Raw genomic sequence first — 19,594 nt, 5'->3', positions numbered from 1 at the left:
CACAGGAAACCACAGGCTCAAATTAAGCACTGTCCACAACCCTCCTTGGGTTAAATCTTATCCTAATTGCCCCGAGTGAGACATCGCCATTGCCGACAAGGCCATCCTCCGGCTTAGCACCTACACTGATGGACCCATAGTCCTGATGGAACACCTCCGCTTTAACATACAGACCAACCCGTCCACACCCTCGAAGGCACCTCATCTACAGACCCCCGTACGCCACACTCCTTTCGCTGACTCCATCATCATTCCGCATGCCATCACCTTCACCGACTACAACCTGCTGAAAGACCTCAACTTCCACTTATACAACCGCCAAGACCCCAACTCCACCTCCCTCCTGGACAACTTCCACAACATCAAACTCAAACAGATCGGCCAGAACCAATGCACTCAGCAGGACACACCCTTGACCCTATCTTCACAGCAGGCAACTCCATCACCTTTAGCCACACCTCCTAACTCCCTTGGACTGACCACTGTTGCGTCCACTTCACCTTCAAAACTAACATCTCCTGCAGACGTCCACACCAGCTCCAGCGAAGGAATTGGAGCAAGATCCCCGACGACCAGCTCGCCGCCGCCATCAGCAGTTCCTCCTAATCCTCCCCCACCACCACAGACGATGACCCTACCACCGCCACCCGCAGCGTACACAGCTGGATTACCGACTGTGTCAACACCATCACCCCCTCAAGAAAGCTCCTAACCTCCACACCAAAAAAGCCAGTTGGTTCTCCACTGAATTCCAGGAATCTAGACAGATCTGCAGATGACTTCAAAAAGCTGTGGAGGAGCTCCAAAAACCCAGTAGAAATCGACAACTTCAAAGCAGACACCACCACCCACCACAGACTCATCAGACACTCTTGGAAGGAAGCACTACAGGGCAGAATCACCACCCACACACACAACAGTAAGGAACTCTTGAGCATCATCAATGAGTTTGCCCAACCCAGCTGCAAGACTACTGACTTTCCACCCTTCCAGGACCTCTGCGACAGACTCAACGCCTTCTTCCGCCACAAAATCAAGACCCTTTACGACAACTTCGATAACAACAGCCTCCATGAGGAACCCTCTCCCACCGTTCCCTGCACCACGCAACTGACATTGGACAGCTCTTAAACCAGACAGATTTATATACTGATGTATCACTTAGGTTTCCATTATCAAATGTGACTAGTTTGAATATGGTTATGTGTGAGGATATTCTCTTAATTCTAAATATATGCTATGTTTGACATCCAAAACCTCATTGATACAAGATGCCCTGATAGAAGGTAACACATAAATATTAATTACAATACTTGAGGAATGGGGTCACCTGTATGTCGGAGTGGCATTATAATTAAGCTGCTGGGCAATAATGATAAAACTGCGAGTGATTAGGATGAAGGCAGGGAGTGTAATATACCATTGGAAATAGTTAAACAGTGAATCAAAATGAGCTTGTTTCATCCAGATCATCATATCGATATCATCGTTCTCCTTGGTGACTATAATCAATGATTGAGAGGGACAGAAGAATCAGGAGAGGTCAGGGAATTGTATTTATTGCACTGGATCTGCAATGCTAGTGAGGTGGACAAGTTGTGAATAAACAAGGAATTATTATACATGATATTATTATTTCCCAAGCATTGGATGTTTTTAAAGGATAGATTGTATCTGATAATTCGTCAATAGGTGGCTAACACCTTATTTAAAATGTATTTCACTTGAACTCGGATCCAGTGTTATGGATTTCAAGGTCGCTATTCAAGGTTAAAGTGATTATGTGCCCAATAAAGTCCTAGTTTGCCTGAATAAATGTAGCTTAAATTCACATTTTCATATTACTCCTGTTGCGTTAATGGGAAATTGCAAATAAAACACAAATCTAGTTGAGTGAGGTAAAACAATGTGAGTTCTACCCCATTTTAACCTTGTTTACACCCTTCTGTGCTTGTGAAGAACCAGTTTGATACATGCATTCTGGGAAATAAATTATCTGTTGTGACTAATCAAAATCTCAGTATAATGTTGCGATATCTTAAAAGGAAACTAATGGTGACTCTAGAACCTATGTTAATGCATTACCACAACTGATTCAATTATATGGGAACACATTTCTTACCCTCCTACAAGTTAAACAGCATTAGAAATTAAGTAGGCCAGACCCTGGAAAGCCTGGTGGTGTTCATATGATGGCAAAAAGTAACTACGAATATCACATTGCAAAAATAAATAAACATTTCATCAAATGAGAACAGAAATCAAAGCAGATATTGACCAACCAACTCTGCCATTGAAATGGGATGGTTTTTAGGTGGATGTGCACAAGCAAAATGCCATCACTTTAACGAAGAGAGTAAAAGTCTAATGTGAGCTGATTCACTGACCCCTATGTATGCTGTATAGAATAGAATAGAATAAAGAGGGCTGAGTGAAAGCTCCTCTACGTCTATAAATATATATACATATTTTTAATATGATATTTAAAAAATATGTGGCTGGCGATAAAGGCTAGTGCTGTCTAAAATCAGACGTAAAATTCGGAAATGGACGTTCAACTACATATTCTGTTGAAGAGGTGCAAGAAGCCGGACACAGAAAAATTCCTTTAAGCAATACAATTTAGTTTAACCTAAATGTTGCGCTTTTACTTGTTTATGACTTCTAAAAGTAACGCAATAAAACGTGTAAACTGCTCTTTATTTGCAAGTTTCCTATTACACATAGCTCAAACTGTATCAAATTATTTTCCTTGAGCGATAGAATAAGACAGGAGGAAAGGGCGCGTATTTTCTGTAACTAAAGATGTAAGCTGCTTGTTGGGGAATATGAGCTCACGTTTTAATGACCGAGTACTGTAGGAAATTTGAAAATGCCTATATTTTTAATTAAACGTCTTTATCAGATAATCAAAATCTATTTGGTCATATATCTAATTTTAATTAAACATTCCCTGTTTGTGATCCATGTCTAGATGTAAAACCTCAAATAAAATATGGCCAGGAGAGAGGTAGGGAGGTCATGTGGTGTTACCTGATAAAAGGAGACAGTAATATTTAAAATGAGGCAAGTGTTACGCCGATTTATGGTGTATTTTTTATCTTTTCGAGAAACCTACTTTACGCTGTGTCATTTAGTTGGACTTGTCAGCAGTATATCTTTCTGCTTTTGAATTTCATCCTGGAGTTGAAAGGAAGAGATTTATTTATAGAGATGAGATCTATAGGGTAGATTAGCAGCTTTAAGTAATTTTGTCCTGGAAGTTCAAACATTCTCATTGAAACTACTACAGCAAAGAAGGCATAAATAAAAGAAATCAGTTAAAAAAGCTACAAACATGTAGATTTCCTTGCACGCGAATATTACTGGTAAACCAGTCCCTGTTGACCACGGAAATGAGCCTTTCCCACTGCTCTCCACCCCCTTTTAAATACAGTTCCTAAAATTCTAGTGCCCGTAATATTTTCTTGAAGATTTCCTATCACAAAACACTCAACTATAAAGTTGATGACATGACTGCTTGTGTCCACGCAAGTAAATGAAGGTGCTGTAATTATGTATCCACGTCGAAAAGAGTTGGCACAATGAAAGGCAATTTAAGAAGAGGATGGCTGGACCAGAAAGATAATTGTTCACATGTTCGCCCACATAAATGTGCAAGTTTAAGAACTCACTATACTCTAGAATAAAATGATTTTAAAAAACCTTCACAAACATGCTTGAGTGGCAGCTACAATAGCTCTGGTTGAGGTTGTCAATTAAAGCAAAGAAGATGAGAAATATGCCAGATGAGATTAAGTATCCCAACTGCATGCACCTTGCAGAATATTTCAAGTCACGAAGGAGTCCTGTTGCATTATAAAGTCATAATGCCCCAGGTAGTTAACAATGACTTGCCATATTTTTGTTTTTACATACACTAAAATGTTGTTGCCTAGTAACCTCACTTTATGTAAGTGAAGGAACAATGGGTCATATTACCTAGAAGTGCGTTAGAAAACGCACAACGCACATTCCCATATCGCCGGATTTTTCTGCCGTGATAGCGCGCAATTATCCATGCGCATCACGTAGGGGGAATGAAATCCGACGATAGTCGGCCATATAGCACATTAGCGCATGAAAACAAACGTTGTTTTCATGCGCTAATGCGTGCATTGATAATATTGGGGGGTGGAATCAGCGTTATGATCCACACCCCCATGTTATCAATGCCTAACACCTGGTCAGAGCAGGCGTTGGGAGACCTGCGATAAACGAGTTAATCGCAGGTCTGCCTCTCTCAACGCCGGCCTTGGTAATAGGGTGCTCCCACCTCCAACCATATTTTACATGTGGTTGGACGTGGGAACGCCCACTTTGCATGTCATTAGCGATGTTTGTCGCCGACATGCAAAGTGGGCAAAGTGGGCTTGAGCCAGGCGTTAGCATGCCCTTGTTAATAGGGCGCTAGAAGTATCGCCGCTTTCTCAGCACAATTCGCCGAAAAAGCGGCGATACTTCCCCTTGCTAATATGCCCCTCTGTCATCTGCCAGGCCTTCAGACAAGGAAGTGAATCATATAAGCAACACTGGAGGACAAATTGAAGACTACATCGGTTGTGTTAACTTAAATATGTGTCGCACTGTATCTGAAAAAATGAAACCCAAAAAATGATATATAAAAAATTAATGTAAATAAGAACAAGTAACAAAGTCATAGCTAATGTATGTCTCTAGAAAATAGAAAAAATACAAAGGTAAAAAACTTCAATTTTTGCCAACTCATTTATGATCTGTATATAGACATACACTAACGCTTAAAGGAACCTCTAACATGTATTGACGCCCTAGCCTAGTTTTTTATTTATTTATTTTACGGAGTTTTATATAGTGTCAACTTGACCTGAACAGGATATCAGAGCGCTTTACATAGCACCAGTTGTGTTACATGAGGACACATTCACTTTTTTTATTGTTAGACAGGGGGGGATTTGTGATTTGCTCAGAATCACCGGATGTTTATCGTCATTGCTGAGATTCGAACCCAGTTCCCCAGGTTCGAGGTCCACCGCCCTAGCCCTTAGGCCCACTCTTCTCCAAACTCAACTCAACTCAACTCCACTCCACTCCGCTCTGCTCCTCTCCTCTCCTCTCCTCTCCTCTCCTCTCACAAGGGCATTTCCTGTGACACTGCAATCAATCAAGGATTAGTCAAATCTTCTACTGTTCTACTTTTTTGTCTTTACCTTTTTGTTACTTTACCTTTTTTAAGTATTTTTTACAGCAATCCTAATTTCAAGATGAAAGTACATTTATACAATTAACAACCTTGGAGGATGCACAAGGATTTATATAACTTTGTCTGGACGTGAGACAATTCTTCATTTTCATTCTTTAAATCTTAGCTTTATTTTGACTTTCCTCAAAAGTACATTGTTGTGGCGTGAACACACTTTTAATCTTAAGAATAAAGAAAATTAGCATTTAACCGTGTGCAGACCTCGGGCATTTCTGGATGTTACTTATTTAAGGAATTGTTTGTGGTATTTAGGAGAGTGAGGTAGCTTCACGATTGGTTTTAATAATGGTATGTGGACCACGGAGTGCGGACAATGGAGTTGCAAGATGTTCTCAGTATTTCAAAAGGATCTTATGTGACATTATAACGAGGTTAATAATCTCGACCTACAAAAATATTGCAATCACTTAATTGCCGTGCACTACATCAATAAGATAAGTATAAAACTACTGTTCTTACCTACTCGACTATTTACACCATACTTCCATATCAATGTAGTAGCTAAATCGATGTAATGTATGCAATATTTTTGTCGCGTGATATAACTATACAGCAATAGAGTGGCACATTAGGGGAGTGATGGAAAGTGGCATCCGAGTTGTTGGCCACTTTCTGACATGCGCTGTAAAGCTCACTGTAATTCAACAATCCAATATAATACTTTGCTTATGTGTGATATGTCTTTATCTACAGCGGCCCCTCCATGCTATAGAAGCGGTAACAAAGCAGAGAATAGGGCACAAGTAATAGTTACAGAATTAACTCCCGTGTTTATCAGGAGAATTAAACGAATACTAGGAAAATTGCAGACAGCAGTGGTGTTACACTATCAACATGCTTTAGAGACGAGGTGGAAAAAGATGGAATATGGCTGTATCTTGCAAGTCTTCTTCAGGGGTGTAGACATGTTTTCTGAGTGAGTTGAAGGAGTAGATAAATCACATTGGGGCATAATATCAAGGGATTTATCTCCGCTTTTTTGGCTTTAAAAGCCAAGAAAGCAGAGATAAAATTATCTCCCTATCATCTAGCTGTCGCTAACACCAGTTAGCGACAGCTAGTAGGAGATAGCGACCATCTTGGGCCCCGCTTTGCATGTCAGAGAAATGTATCACTAATGACATGCGAAGTGGGCGTGCCAAGATGTCAGCGACTGGAAACAGTCGCTAACATCGCTATCTCCTATTACCAACTTTTGGAGATATTCGTGCTAAGCGCGAATATCTCCAAAAGCTAACACCTGCCCAGGAGCAGTTCTTAGCCATGTTATCCAATGGGATGTGGATAACATGGCTAAAAGCATTAGCTCGGTAATGCCTGAATATCGCTGATTTTTCAGCGATATTCATGCATTATTGCCGATTTTTATCGCATTTGCGATAAACCTTGGTAATACCAAGGTTTATCTGCGATAAAAATCGCCGCATCTCAGCGATAATTTTTTATCGCTAACCAAGCAATAGCGATAAATATCGCTATTGATTGGTAATATGCCCCATAGTTTTCGGACTATAGGCAGGCGATCATAAGTCTAAGCATTGTTATGCTTAACGATAGAATGATGATTATATGGTGATGGACTCCGGGTCCAAGATTACCTTAATGTCCAACGGTTGTTTGGGGATTTTGTTTTAATTAAAATGCGTCTGTGGGTGTTGACAATCAATCCAGTTGGATAGGGCAAGTGTTTTCTAAAGAAGAGCTAATTTGTTGGGAGAAAAAGGAGTTGAAGATTTGTTTAGAGTTGATGTCACTAAAAAGGATTTATACCGTAGGCTGGCCTAACCAAAAGAGAATGTGGATCAATCTTGATCCAAATTGTGATCTCTAGTTGTTGCAGTGCAGCACAGGAAAGTGGCAAACGTATGACATTAAGGTGAGTTTCCAATAAGAATTGTGAGGACTTGAATGGCCTGTATATCCTGAGTGGTTGATGAAACGCACAGTGCCAGTTATGCAGAAGATGACAATAGGTCTCAGGAGACCCTGTCAAGAAGATATAATTGAATGGATAGAAGCAAGTGAGTGTGTTGCTCATGTGATAGTGTAGAGGAGTCTATGGGAGCGATCATTCTGTATGGCAGGGGCTGAAAGAAACAAGAATATGGTAGCGAGCAAGCATTTGCTTCGCAACACAGAAAACATGGGAATACTGCTGGATTATTCTAAACTGATCTCATATTTGAACCTGACATATGCGTATCTTCATTTCATTATGTATTAAGGGTATAAAAGGTAAACATAAGCTTCATTATACCAGACAGCACTTTCAAATTCTACAGCATAACCATTAGTAAAGTGTCACCAGTAGCAGCATTCCAGAGAGTCATGAATTACTTTTTTGACATATTCCCAATGTGCAATTTTATTAGGATGATATTATATGATTTTATCAGGATGATGTTATATGATGTGCTGTGTGTGATGCAACACTGTGAAGCTCTTGTCCTACTCTCCGAGTGTATACATGCTTGATAAATAATAAATGGAGGGGAATGAGCTGGGCCAAGTAGTGAGAGGAGAAGGATTGAAGCTTAAAAACATTTTCCCGTATCGCCGGATTTCATCGCCGTTTTAGCGCGCAATTATCAATGCGCATCAGGTAGGCGAATTGAAATCCGGCGATATGGCACATTAGCGCATGAAAACAAACGTTGTTTTCACACGCTAATGTGGGCCTTGATAATATGGGGGGTAGATTCAGCTTTATGATCCACACCCCCATGTTATCAATGCCTAACGCCTGGTCAGATCAGGCGTTGGGAGACCTGCGATAAACCCGTTTATCGCAGGTCTTTTCCTCCCAACGCCTGCCTTGCTAATAGGGTGTTCCCACCTCCAACCACATTTTTCATGTGGTTGGACGTGGGAACGCCAACTTTGCATGTCATTAGCGATGTTTATCGCCGACATGCAAAGTGGGCTTGGGCCAGGCTTTAAAATGCCCTTGTTAGTAGGGGGGCTCTAGCAGTATCGCCGCTTTCTCTGCACAATTCGACGAAAAAGCGGCGATACCTGCCCATGGTAATATGCCCCCTCATTCTGAAGGCTACTGTGGAGATGCAGTAATCAAAGCATAGAGAGCCATTATTAACCTTTTGGGGAATTGTGGTAATTTTCAAGCAATGTGTAGAAGGATGGTCTATGTGGGAACTTTTTCAGGGGTTCCAGGGCAACTGGGTGTAGCTGATCTCCGGTTGTAACATTAGGAACACTTTCCCACTGATGTGCTGGTCTTTACCTCACATTGAGCCCAAAAATTAGCATCAAGTACACAACCTTACACTTCACCCTTAGGGTAGTGTACTCAATCAGTTTCTTACATACTCAGGGATGTTACTCAGAACTTAATGAGACATATAATATCAATGAATACATCAGGATGCAGCCAGTGCTTGTGTTTAAAAGACAAAATAATTCACTTTCAATATGTGGAAAATTAATACGGTTTGGTGAACATTATCTGCGCCATCTTCCCTTTGCCCCGATGCCACACTCTTTGTCGCACACCTCCTCCACTTTAGCTGCCTTGATCAGAACCACCCTCTGCACACCCCTGACCCCCAGCACGGCTCTTCACCCTCACAAGCACCCCCACGCACTGATCACCCCCCGCTCTCACATGCCTTGCGCGTAAGCGGCAGCCATTTTGAGCACCATGGCCTCCCTGCCCTCGCTGATAGCCAGCGCGTCTCTCTCTCTCTCCTAACCTCGCAGGCATCCCTCGCACGCTGACAACCCCCTCCCGCTCCCATATGCCTCAGGTCATAAACCCCCCCTTCAGCGCAGCTCTACCTCGGAATCCCATCCTGTTGCCAGCGCGACACCTCCCTTCATCCCTTTCATGGTCCCAAGTCCTTTGATACAAACCCCTTTTCCTGTGTGTGCCCGTTTGTCTCCCTCGTTCCCAGGCCACCACCTGGCCCTGCGGATACTGTTTATCACACCCCCGTACAGTAGGAAGCTTCCCCCTATCAAAGGACCCTCGAGTCGATCGAACACCCTTCACCCCATGAGATCCGATCAACTCCACACATTCCGTGAATCGGCGGAATGTCCAGCTGCGCGATGATCATCACCTGTTGTGACCAGGGTGGGGATTTCAACTGTAAACGTGTGGGAACGGGCTTGAAGCGGGGATTCCTAGGATGCCTTTCTGAACATCAAAGTATTGACAGATATGTGTTTCATGTAATAAAGCAATAAACCTGTGTATAAGAGGCCAGGCCTCAGAGATGCGGTTAGAGCACCTCGTGACGATACTTGCTGTCCGAATTGATGTGTTCTCCTCCGGAGAGAATAAACCCTCGTTTCCTGCCTTTCAGTCTCCAGCGCCTGCTTCTTCATTAATTAATATTTTGTGGGTAATAGAGGCGAAACCGCCGGGCAACATAAAAGGGTCTTTGGTCACTGGTTGTCTACGTACCCTTTTACAATTGGCGTCCCAAGCGTGGGGCCCATCAGCGACTCGTGGATCCAGTGGGAGAGGTCCTGACGACAGAGTGAACGACTGCAACGATCGGGAGGTACCCTGTCCGATAGACCCTCGTCTGACAGCCGATCATTCGAACTTCACTGGTTCCGAACAGACCTCTCTCGAGTGATCTACGGTCCTGACTGGGAACCATCAGGAGTGCCGCGAGGATTACGAAGAAAAGAGGACGATCGGGCACTGGATTCGAAAGACAAGAAACTGTCCATGCGGTCCGGGTAAGGTCGTGTAGACACGACGAATTAAGAAATTATTTGATTGATTGAAAAAATACTAGTATTACTCTTTGTTAATTTATTTGGAGATTCACTGTCGGCAAACGGAGAAACAACCGGCTCTCCCCTTGCAAACAGTGAAGGATAGGTAACGCACTCGTCGTGCCTATCTTTCTCCCCCACTGATCAATTGCCCCTCCCCATTGATTAACTGTTACGGATCGTTTTTCTGGAGATTCTCTGTCTGCAAACAGGAAAGAATAGGTTCCCTTGATGCAGATAGTGAAAGGGTAGGTGACGGAGACCTTTTTGCGGGCCTACTTATTCTCCCCATTGACCTTTTTTTGATTGATATTGGTTCTTGAGGTATTCACTGCCTGCAAACAACGTAGAATAGAAATATTCTGTCTAGTCTTTGCACACAGTGATAAGATATGTAGTGCTGACTATTGTCCCCATTGTGACCCGTCATGCCTGTCTTCTCCCCACTGATTGATAGCTGGTTCGGCCCGGACCGTTTATTAGAGGTGGACCATCTAGCTCCGCTGGAAGGCACCCCTAATAAAGAAATGTTCACAAAGTATGGATTAATTACCATAGCCTATAGCAAGCTATGGCACAAGTATACCAAAGCAAATCAAGAGAAACAGTGGCCACTGGTAGGATCCTTCGATCTTGACAAAATAGAAACGTTAGAAATAGCCCTTCGTAGTAGCAAGACCACGCCTATTATGCTCGACAGTCTCGGTATGTGGCGCAAAGAAGCAACGCAACGAAAGGAAAGAGACGAAGTCAGAGTAGGTAAAGAAACGCGACAGGCGACCTTCCAAGCGTCTGGTAGGCCAAAGGAAGGGGCAGCGACGACACAGTTCCGAGGATTAGACACAAAAGGGGAACAGTGTAAAGGGACGTACCGACAGGACAACCCCGAGACACAACGACCCGAAAGTAACCCCCCGACACTACGCGCAGGACGAACAGACTTAAGGCAAAACCAATGTGCTTTTTGTAAAAGACTCGGGCACTGGAAAGCCCAATGCCCGACTCTACGGAACATAGGTAAGAGTGGAGGGCCGACAGAAATAACAGACCGGCAGAAAGGGAAAAGGCGCGAGACAAAGACGAATCAGACTAACACGGACAAGACAGATAGAACTACAATGTTTGATTATGCCCGATGGCACAGATTTCGTCAGACCAATTTCAACGACATGTTTGAGTTCTGGGACTGATTACTCTCTGCCCCCCCCCCCCCACTCTGAAAAACAAAAGCAATTACAGGCCTGCGTAGACAACGCCCCGTTAGAAAAAGGACTCAAGGAAGCCAAATCTCTGTTATATAATTTAAGATTTAATTACGGTAAAAATAACACACAACCAACGATAAATAGAAAAACTAGTAAAACTGTACCAATAGGAGCAATACAAAACATATTACGCTCACTCCGGAAGTTCCCAAAATGTAACAGGTCAACGGTCCCGCCCATCCGGAAGGTGAAACACACAGCACGTGTGGGGCGGGGCCTGCCGACAGCCATAGACCAAATAGGTCGCCGGCGAGAGTATACAGGAGGCTCCATGGGCCCAGCGGGAAATGGTCTCCCCATCCTCTCCTTCCTGGGGCGGCGTCCCCCGGGCCACGAGTAGGGAGGGGGCGGATGCAGATGACCCCCTCCCTCGTATCTCCTGGTCCGGCCATCGCAAATTCCTCCACTGAACTGGTGCAGGGTGGGGCTGGGAGGAAGAGGCGACGCGGACGAGCCTCTTCCACCTCCACAGGTAGGAGGTTTCCCAGCCCCCGGCCCGGTGCCGAAATCCTCCAGCCGGGCAACGGATATACCTGCGCAGCACAGAACATCCAATGTCCGACGGACCTATTTCCGCAGCACAGAACATCCAATGTCCGACGGACCTATTTCCGCAGCACAGAACATCCAATGTCCGACGGACCTATTTCCGCAGCACAGAACATCCAATGTCCGACGGACCTATTTCCGCAGCACAGAACATACAATGTCCGACGGGCATACTTGAGCAGCACCGGACATACAATGATCCTCCAGAGTACTCGCCGAGTCAGGGGTGTAGGGTGGTCATCATGTACACCCCTGATTCGAAGGAACGGCGTGGGGTGCACTGGGAGAGGGAGGCGGCGCGAACGAGTCTCCCCCACCTCCCCAGGTAGAGGCGCCACAGCTGCATCCTAGCGCCCCGAGCCAATGTCCTGCTCCAACGGCACGGTGCTCCATTTTTTTCTCGCCCCAGAGAAGTCTCTACCACTCTTGAAGACACGACGAAGGGCGGCTGCTGCAGGGTCTCAAAATGGCGTCTGGGCCCCCTGGAAGGCGGGTCTAGGCCGCTGGAGTAACTTTGTCCGATATTGCAACTCGGGCGCTTGCCTGCCTGGGCACGAGCCCCCACCTCCGACAACATCCCCACAGTTTTGAAGATTCTACCAGAGTCCTAGGAGCCCTCGGCCCCTACAGGCTTCCGGTGAGGAACAACTGCCTTGATCACTAATGAAATGACCACGACATAGCCACAAGATGGTGGTGCCCTCGTGTCAGCACCAGCTTCAGTCTGAATCATCCAAAAATATTGTGGGCTAACGGATTCGAGTAAGTTCCGGCTGAACCTCAACGTGACCCGGTAAGGAAGACTCTACCTCCCTCCCCCTTTTTGATTGACGGTCCACATTACCAGCCCCTCTGTTAGCACAGGTTTTTGGACTGCCGAAAGGGACTCTGGTGCAACCAACCCGGCATCGTCCAAAATGGCGCCGGTATCAATAGGAACTTACGAACACCGCGTGGTGTTCTTTAGCTAACAAGACTTGATGTTCTGAGATATGTATGTGAACATTTGTACACTTGACGAAAAAGGGAGGAGGGTTCACTTGGCGAACATTTGAAAGGATCCCGTTAAAATGTTGATTTCAATATACGATTTATTATGATATTTATTGTAACCGATACATAACGTAGCTTATGACGCACGCTCACGGTATACATCTAGGAAATGTGATTGCAATTAGTCTGACTGTGTTTCAATTTATGAAATAAATACCCTCTGATCCCTCAATTATTAATAGACATTTTTAGTTTCTTACAAATAACTAAGTAGACGTTTTTCAATGCTTTTAAAATACTGCAAAAATAGCCCCCCTACTGTAGGTGCTTCAGCCATCATCGTGTCCGGCCAAATACGATTGCACTCACATATTTACTTACTGAACGATTATGCAAATAAAGGTTTTCCAAACTGTGAACAGGTATCGCATACTTTTGTAAATGTGGGAATTGGCGGGAGGGCTATTCTGTGCGCAACCGTTTTGCTCTCTTTTTAAAGTTATTAGAAAATGGTTGTTTGGCCCCAGATTGATGATTGAATCCAAGGTATGATACGCTGCCTCCAAATATGCGACTAGGCTTAGGAACTAACGCATGAAGAAGGACCTCGACTTCTGAGTACGGGTAAAGTGAAGCGGTGTGATAAAGGTATGATGCTCAAAGGTACTAAGGGACAGGGTTGGCCGAAAAACTGATATGCCTTAGAACATCACAGCGTTGGGAATGATTTAAGGATCCCGATAGCTAGATACATCTACAAACCAGATACCTCGCGCTAGGCGCCTCTGATTTCTTTTTAGCGTTTCCCTACACACGATCTATAATGCCACCCTCGGACCCCCCATGAACAACCTATCACACTGCCCGCCCCCTTAACTTCAGAAACCAAGACCCTAGGGATTATATCCCGAGGAGATAAGACGAGTATGTGGTAAGTAAAGAACTTTCATGCCCGTACATCTGATATGCTCGAATGTTGTTCCCCCTCCCTTTCTTCCTTTTTCTCCCTCTACAGGTTACATTGGAATCACGACTTGGGTATAGTAAAGATCTGGAGCCACGCCATGTCTGATACATGAAACGGACCTACACTGCAGGATGGCACCTAAAGACACCCATCTCAATGCATGTCCTTAATGTACCCGGCCTAATGCTCTTCCGTCCCAAACTGCATGCTTTCTACATTCTAACACAAACCCAAAATGTCTCATGTTGGGTAATGCACTGAATAGCCTAAATAGTACACAGCCACTCTCCATGTCACGCGTGTACTATTTAGCCTATTGTTGATCTCTCTCTCTCTCTATCTGTCTCTCTCTCTCTCTCTCTCTCTCTCTCTCTCTCTCTCCTCCACACTTTCACTCTTCCTAGCGACTGGCACCTAAGTGGCGAACCACTACCCCTGGTGCACCACCTGATTGGCTCCGAAATACCACAAGTATTTGCACAAATTTGTCCTAAATAAAAATTACATCGATACCACGCTGCTACCTCTCCTTTTCTGCTAAATATTGACGAAACCTAGATTGGCCGAAAAGAAAGGGACAGGTAAGACGACTAAGGTTCCCTAATCTGACCCATATTGAGGGAACTACTTGTCAGTGGCATCCATGATAAAAAGGTCTCTGGTAAACGCGACCTTCCCCGTCCCAAAACTATCTCAATACCCAAACAGTAAAAGTGATCGAGACATCCCCGTTCTCCCAAAATGCCCCCAGTTTCGTATCAGCTGCCCTGGACGAGAGTTTGAAAAATGTCCCTTGCCCCAGTTCGCTATATTCCTAGTTGTTTTCCATTAGACCTCGCTCACCCCAAGGATGAGTTGAATAGTCATCGCAAGCCCCGAATTTTTTAATAAAGTAGCCAGGTTGTAAGAAACTATGTAGAATTTAGATTAACGTTTGCGAAGTTAGGATTAAGTCAAAAATGAAAGAACTTGTTGCAAATAAACCCTGTTGAAAATAAACTGTTTAGCCGAAAGATAGGATGCATTGATGTAATGAAAAATTGTTTAGCCTATGTTCATTCCTCAGAAAGATACCTATCAGACCATGGTGAATAGCACGTTGCACTTTTTGTAAAAATACAAAGCCCTGAAGAACGGCATGAGCTTCGTAGGACTCATACTAGGAAAGTGGGTCTCTGCCAGAAGAATTGACGTGACTGTGATAAAATGCAATGAATAAGTATCAGACTTCGTTCAATGTAACGGATGCTTACCCAGTTGCTTAGTGTTGGGAGAGAAATAGATTTATGTGATTACCTTCCTCTGCAGAATCTCTAAAGACTGTCTTTCCAAACTCATTTAAGGGTACCACTGTCGGAGGAGAAAGAGACCGGATGTGGGAGCACGCGGCCTGACTGCAGATCGTGGAACATCAGCGACATTGGCCAAGGTGGGACCGCAGCAGTAAGGAGTCGCAGGACGAGGCACTGTTTCTGACAGAATGAAAGGAAAAGGGCTGACCTGAGGCCCATGCTTTATGATCGACATGTGCCGAAAAGTCCCCGCTCTCTGAACCTGGTTATGGACCCGCCTGTCTAAATTTTCCGTCCCCCTGGTCTGTTCCCGATCTGGCCCTGCTCCATCCCCTCCTCCTCCGACCTACCATAAGGACTACTCGCACACCCCCCTCCCTCCACCTGAACTTTCAACATCCTCTAAATCCTACCGTGCCATCCAGAGAAGGGTATTTCCTGCGTTAAAAGGGAGGGAGCTCCGACTAAGTAGACCAGGAACTGTGTTAAATCTCAGAACGGTGACCTAAAACACCACCAAGGGTCACCCCAAAGAGAAGCTAAATGAAGTATGTGGTTCTGCCCGCTACCGAGCACCTTGAAGATGATGGAAGCAACAGGAAATACCCACCGCAAAGACCCAAGAACAGACAGACTCCACAACTCAAAGACAATTGCACCCTTCACCACAAATCCTTTTCTGTCTCCTTCTAATGGCCACACTCTGGATTATGGAAGAAAATGCACCTGCTCCAAAAACCGTAACATATTTCTCCCACGAGGTCTGGCGAAACAAAACAAAGACACACTCCTGCCCGCAGACCTCCAACGGCTCAACCCACATGGACATTCCTACTAAAGAACGAATTGTAATGCAGGTGCTCAACAGTGCTAACAGAAGATGACAAAGAATGCTGAGAACTCACTAATAATGGTCCACGACCACAAGACACTGGAAACCCTGATTATTGTTTTTACTATGTCTCATTTCTCTCCCAACCACCATTGAATTGACTATGCTCCAACCGAGTACAAAAAGAACTTACTTACGTGGTAACCTATCAGTTCCTATGACTATAAGCATCTATGATCTGTACCCAACTCTCTCACACTACATAATTTTTGTCTGATATTGCATTACTATGACTTTCCTGCAACGAGCTTAACGATGAGCCCGCCACTAAGATGAAAAGATTTTAAAATGCGATGTTTATGTACAGTTCCTTCGTCTGGGTTTTTCACTTCCTTACTTATGACCACCGCAGTAGACATAGATAGGAAATAGGCCAACAAGATGTCTTAGAAATGTTAAAGGGAGGACTGTGGAAAATTAATACGGTTTGGTGAACATTATCTGCGCCATCTTCCCTTTGCCCCGATGCCACACTCTTTGTCGCACACCCCCTCCACTTTAGCTGCCTTGATCAGAACCACCCTCTGCACACCCCTGACCCCCAGCACGGCTCTTCACCCTCACAAGCACCCCCACGCACTGATCACCCCCCCGCTCTCACATGCCTTGCGCATAAGCGGCAGCCATTTTGAGCACCATGGCCTCCCTGCCCTCGCTGATAGCCAGCGCGTCTCTCTCTCTCTCCTAACCTCGCAGGCATCCCTCGCACGCTGACAACCCCCTCCCGCTCCCATATGCCTCAGGTCATAAACCCCCCCTTCAGCGCAGCTCTACCTCGGAATCCCATCCTGTTCCCAGCGCGACACCTCCCTTCATCCCTTTCATGGTCCCAAGTCCTTTGATACAAACCCCTTTTCCTGTGTGTGCCTGTTTGTCTCCCTCGTTCCCAGGCCGCCACCTGGCCCTGCGGATACTGTTTATCACACCCCCGTACAGTAGGAAGCTTCCCCCTATCAAAGGACCCTCGAGTCGATCGAACACCCTTCACCCCATGAGATCCGATCAACTCCACACATTCCGTGAATCGGCGGAATGTCCAGCTGCGCGATGATCATCACCTGTTGTGACCAGGGTGGGGATTTCAACTGTAAACGTGTGGGAACGGGCTTGAAGCGGGGATTCCTAGGATGCCTTTCCAAACATCAAAGTATTGACAGATATGTGTTTCATGTAATAAAGCAATAAACCTGTGTATAAGAGGCCAGGCCTCAGAGATGCGGTTAGAGCACCTCGTGACGATACTTGCTGTCCGAATTGATGTGTTCTCCTCCGGAGAGAATAAACCCTCGTTTCCTGCCTTTCAGTCTCCAGCGCCTGCTTCTTCATTAATTAATATTTTGTGGGTAATAGAGGCAACACCGCCGGGCAACATAAAAGGGTCTTTGGTCACTGGTTGTCTACGTACCCTTTTACAAATACACAATGCAATACAGTCTATAGCTATCAGAGGGCAATCATATGGTACACAGTTAGCAGTGCAATACTCAATTTGTTTATTTATTTTGAAGGTTAGGGCAGGAGAGAGGATGGATCCTTGCGGGACACCTAGGGAGACAGGCGTTAGGCTAGAGAGGCAGTTTTGAATTTTAATTTGTTGTGTTCTATGTTGGAAGTAGGAGGTGAACCAGTTAAGGACAGTGCCATTAAGGCCAAAGCGATCTTTGAGTGTATTGAGTAAAGTAGGATGGTAAACTGTGTCAAATGCAGAGGTGAGGTCAAGAAGGATGAGTAGGTAGGTCTCACCCTTGTCCAGGGAACTGGTGTATGTCATCGACTATGTTGAGCAGTGTAGTTTCCGTGTTACAACCTTTGCGAAAACCAGATTGAGGGGATCTAGGAGGTTGAATGTGTTAATGTGTTCGTTCATTTGAAATAGGGTGCACTTTTTGAGGGCTTTAGAGAGGAGGGGGAGGTTGGAGATAGGGCGGAGATTGTTAGGGTCATTAGGGTCGGCTTTAGGATTTTTGGGAATGGAAGTGATTTGTCAGAGTTGAAGGAAGGTGGGAACATTCCCTGTTGAGAGGGAGGCGTTAATGATGTTGGTCCAACAGGGGACAATGATGTGTTTGAGATCTTGGACAAGTGAGGAAGGGAGAGGGTCTTTAGTCTGTGAGGACGGTTTGAGTTTTGATAGGATATGAAGATTTCCTGTTCAGAAACGGAGTGGAAAACATGCCAGGAGTCGTTGTTTTTAAGCGGCGTGATAGTAGGGGGGTCCAGGGAAGGAATGTAAGGGGAGGATGAGTGAGGGCATTGTGGGTGTTTTCAAGGGGAGAGGGGATAAGGTGTAGTATCCTGGGGATGTTGAGGGCTGAGTATCAAGGGAGGTTTGGTTTCTAATAATGTTGAACAGTCCTCTAGGTCTGTTTTAGGCACGTGAGAGTTGTAGCCGGAAGAAAGAAGCTTTTTCCGAAAAGATGTGCTTTTTGTAAGAGGATGTGGCAGTTCTAAGGAGAGCAAGATGGGATGGTGAAGGGTGTTGTCTCCATGTTCTTTCAGCTAATCTGAGTGAGCGTCTTTCTTTATTAAGGTCAAGGATAAACCATGATTTTGAGGGGGTATTGTTTAGCCTTTTACTTTTCAGAGGGGCAAGCTGGTCTAAAACCTCTGAGACAGTTTTGTTAAAGTGTTCCGTGAGTTCATTTGCATTTGAAGAGGGGGGGGTGTGAGATTGAGTTGGGATTGAAGTTTCAGGTCCAGTGCGCCGAGGGGGATTTGCTTGAGATTTCTGGTCATGATTGTAGTTTTGTCTTTTTTAATAGGGGCGGGTGGGGCTCGAGTGGAGATTGTGAACAGAATAAGATGGTGGTCAGATCAGTCGATAGGGATAATGTTGGTTAAGGATGTCAAATCAGGGTTGGAGATGATGGCGTCTAGAATAGCTCCTTTGGCGTGGATAGGGGAGAGGCAGAGTTGCTTGAGGTCACTAATCTCAAGAAGATTATTGAGAAGGTTGATTGTAGGATAAGCAGGTTCATTCCAGTGCATGTTAAGAACTCCTAGGAAGATATTTTTGGAGTTGGGTGAGTGGGAAACCACAAGCACTGGCTAAGGATGTTTCTCTTGGTAAGGTTATATGTAGTTATAATCAATGCAATGAATTGATCTCTTAGAGAAAATGGTGAGTAATACTTTTGGGACACCCTGTAGAATTCCCTACTATCTCTCTCAAAAGGTTATGGTTAGGTAGAGCATGAATTCTCCAATGTTACAGTTCGCCTTGCAATATCTCCCTCTTGCACATTGACTCCTTTTTTTCAGCTCCCGGCAGGCAGGGACTGCTTCCGTCAACTAGGCGCAGTCCGTCTATTGGCAGTGTGGAGTACCACACAGCCCACAAGGAAACCAGTACTTTCTCCGCACCAAATCAACTGTTACAGCTGCGGTCTCTGTTCTTTGAGTTTGATGTGCAAATGAGCATTTCTGTTTCCTGAACAAGAGGGCGATGTGAGCACCACTGAAAGAGAGGCTATACTCCACTGGCTCCCATCATGGTCAAGTGAACCTTGACACAAACCCACCATCTAAATAAAGTGACGCCATCACTCTAGGTTGCAATGATGATCAAAAAACAGAGGTTGAAGCAACCACTGAATGTGGTGTGTG

Source organism: Lissotriton vulgaris, chromosome 3_1 (genome assembly GCF_964263255.1).
Source record: "Lissotriton vulgaris chromosome 3_1, aLisVul1.2, whole genome shotgun sequence".
NCBI classification, from domain to species: Eukaryota; Metazoa; Chordata; class Amphibia; order Caudata; family Salamandridae; genus Lissotriton; species Lissotriton vulgaris.
Note: the sequence above shows the minus strand (reverse complement) of the source record.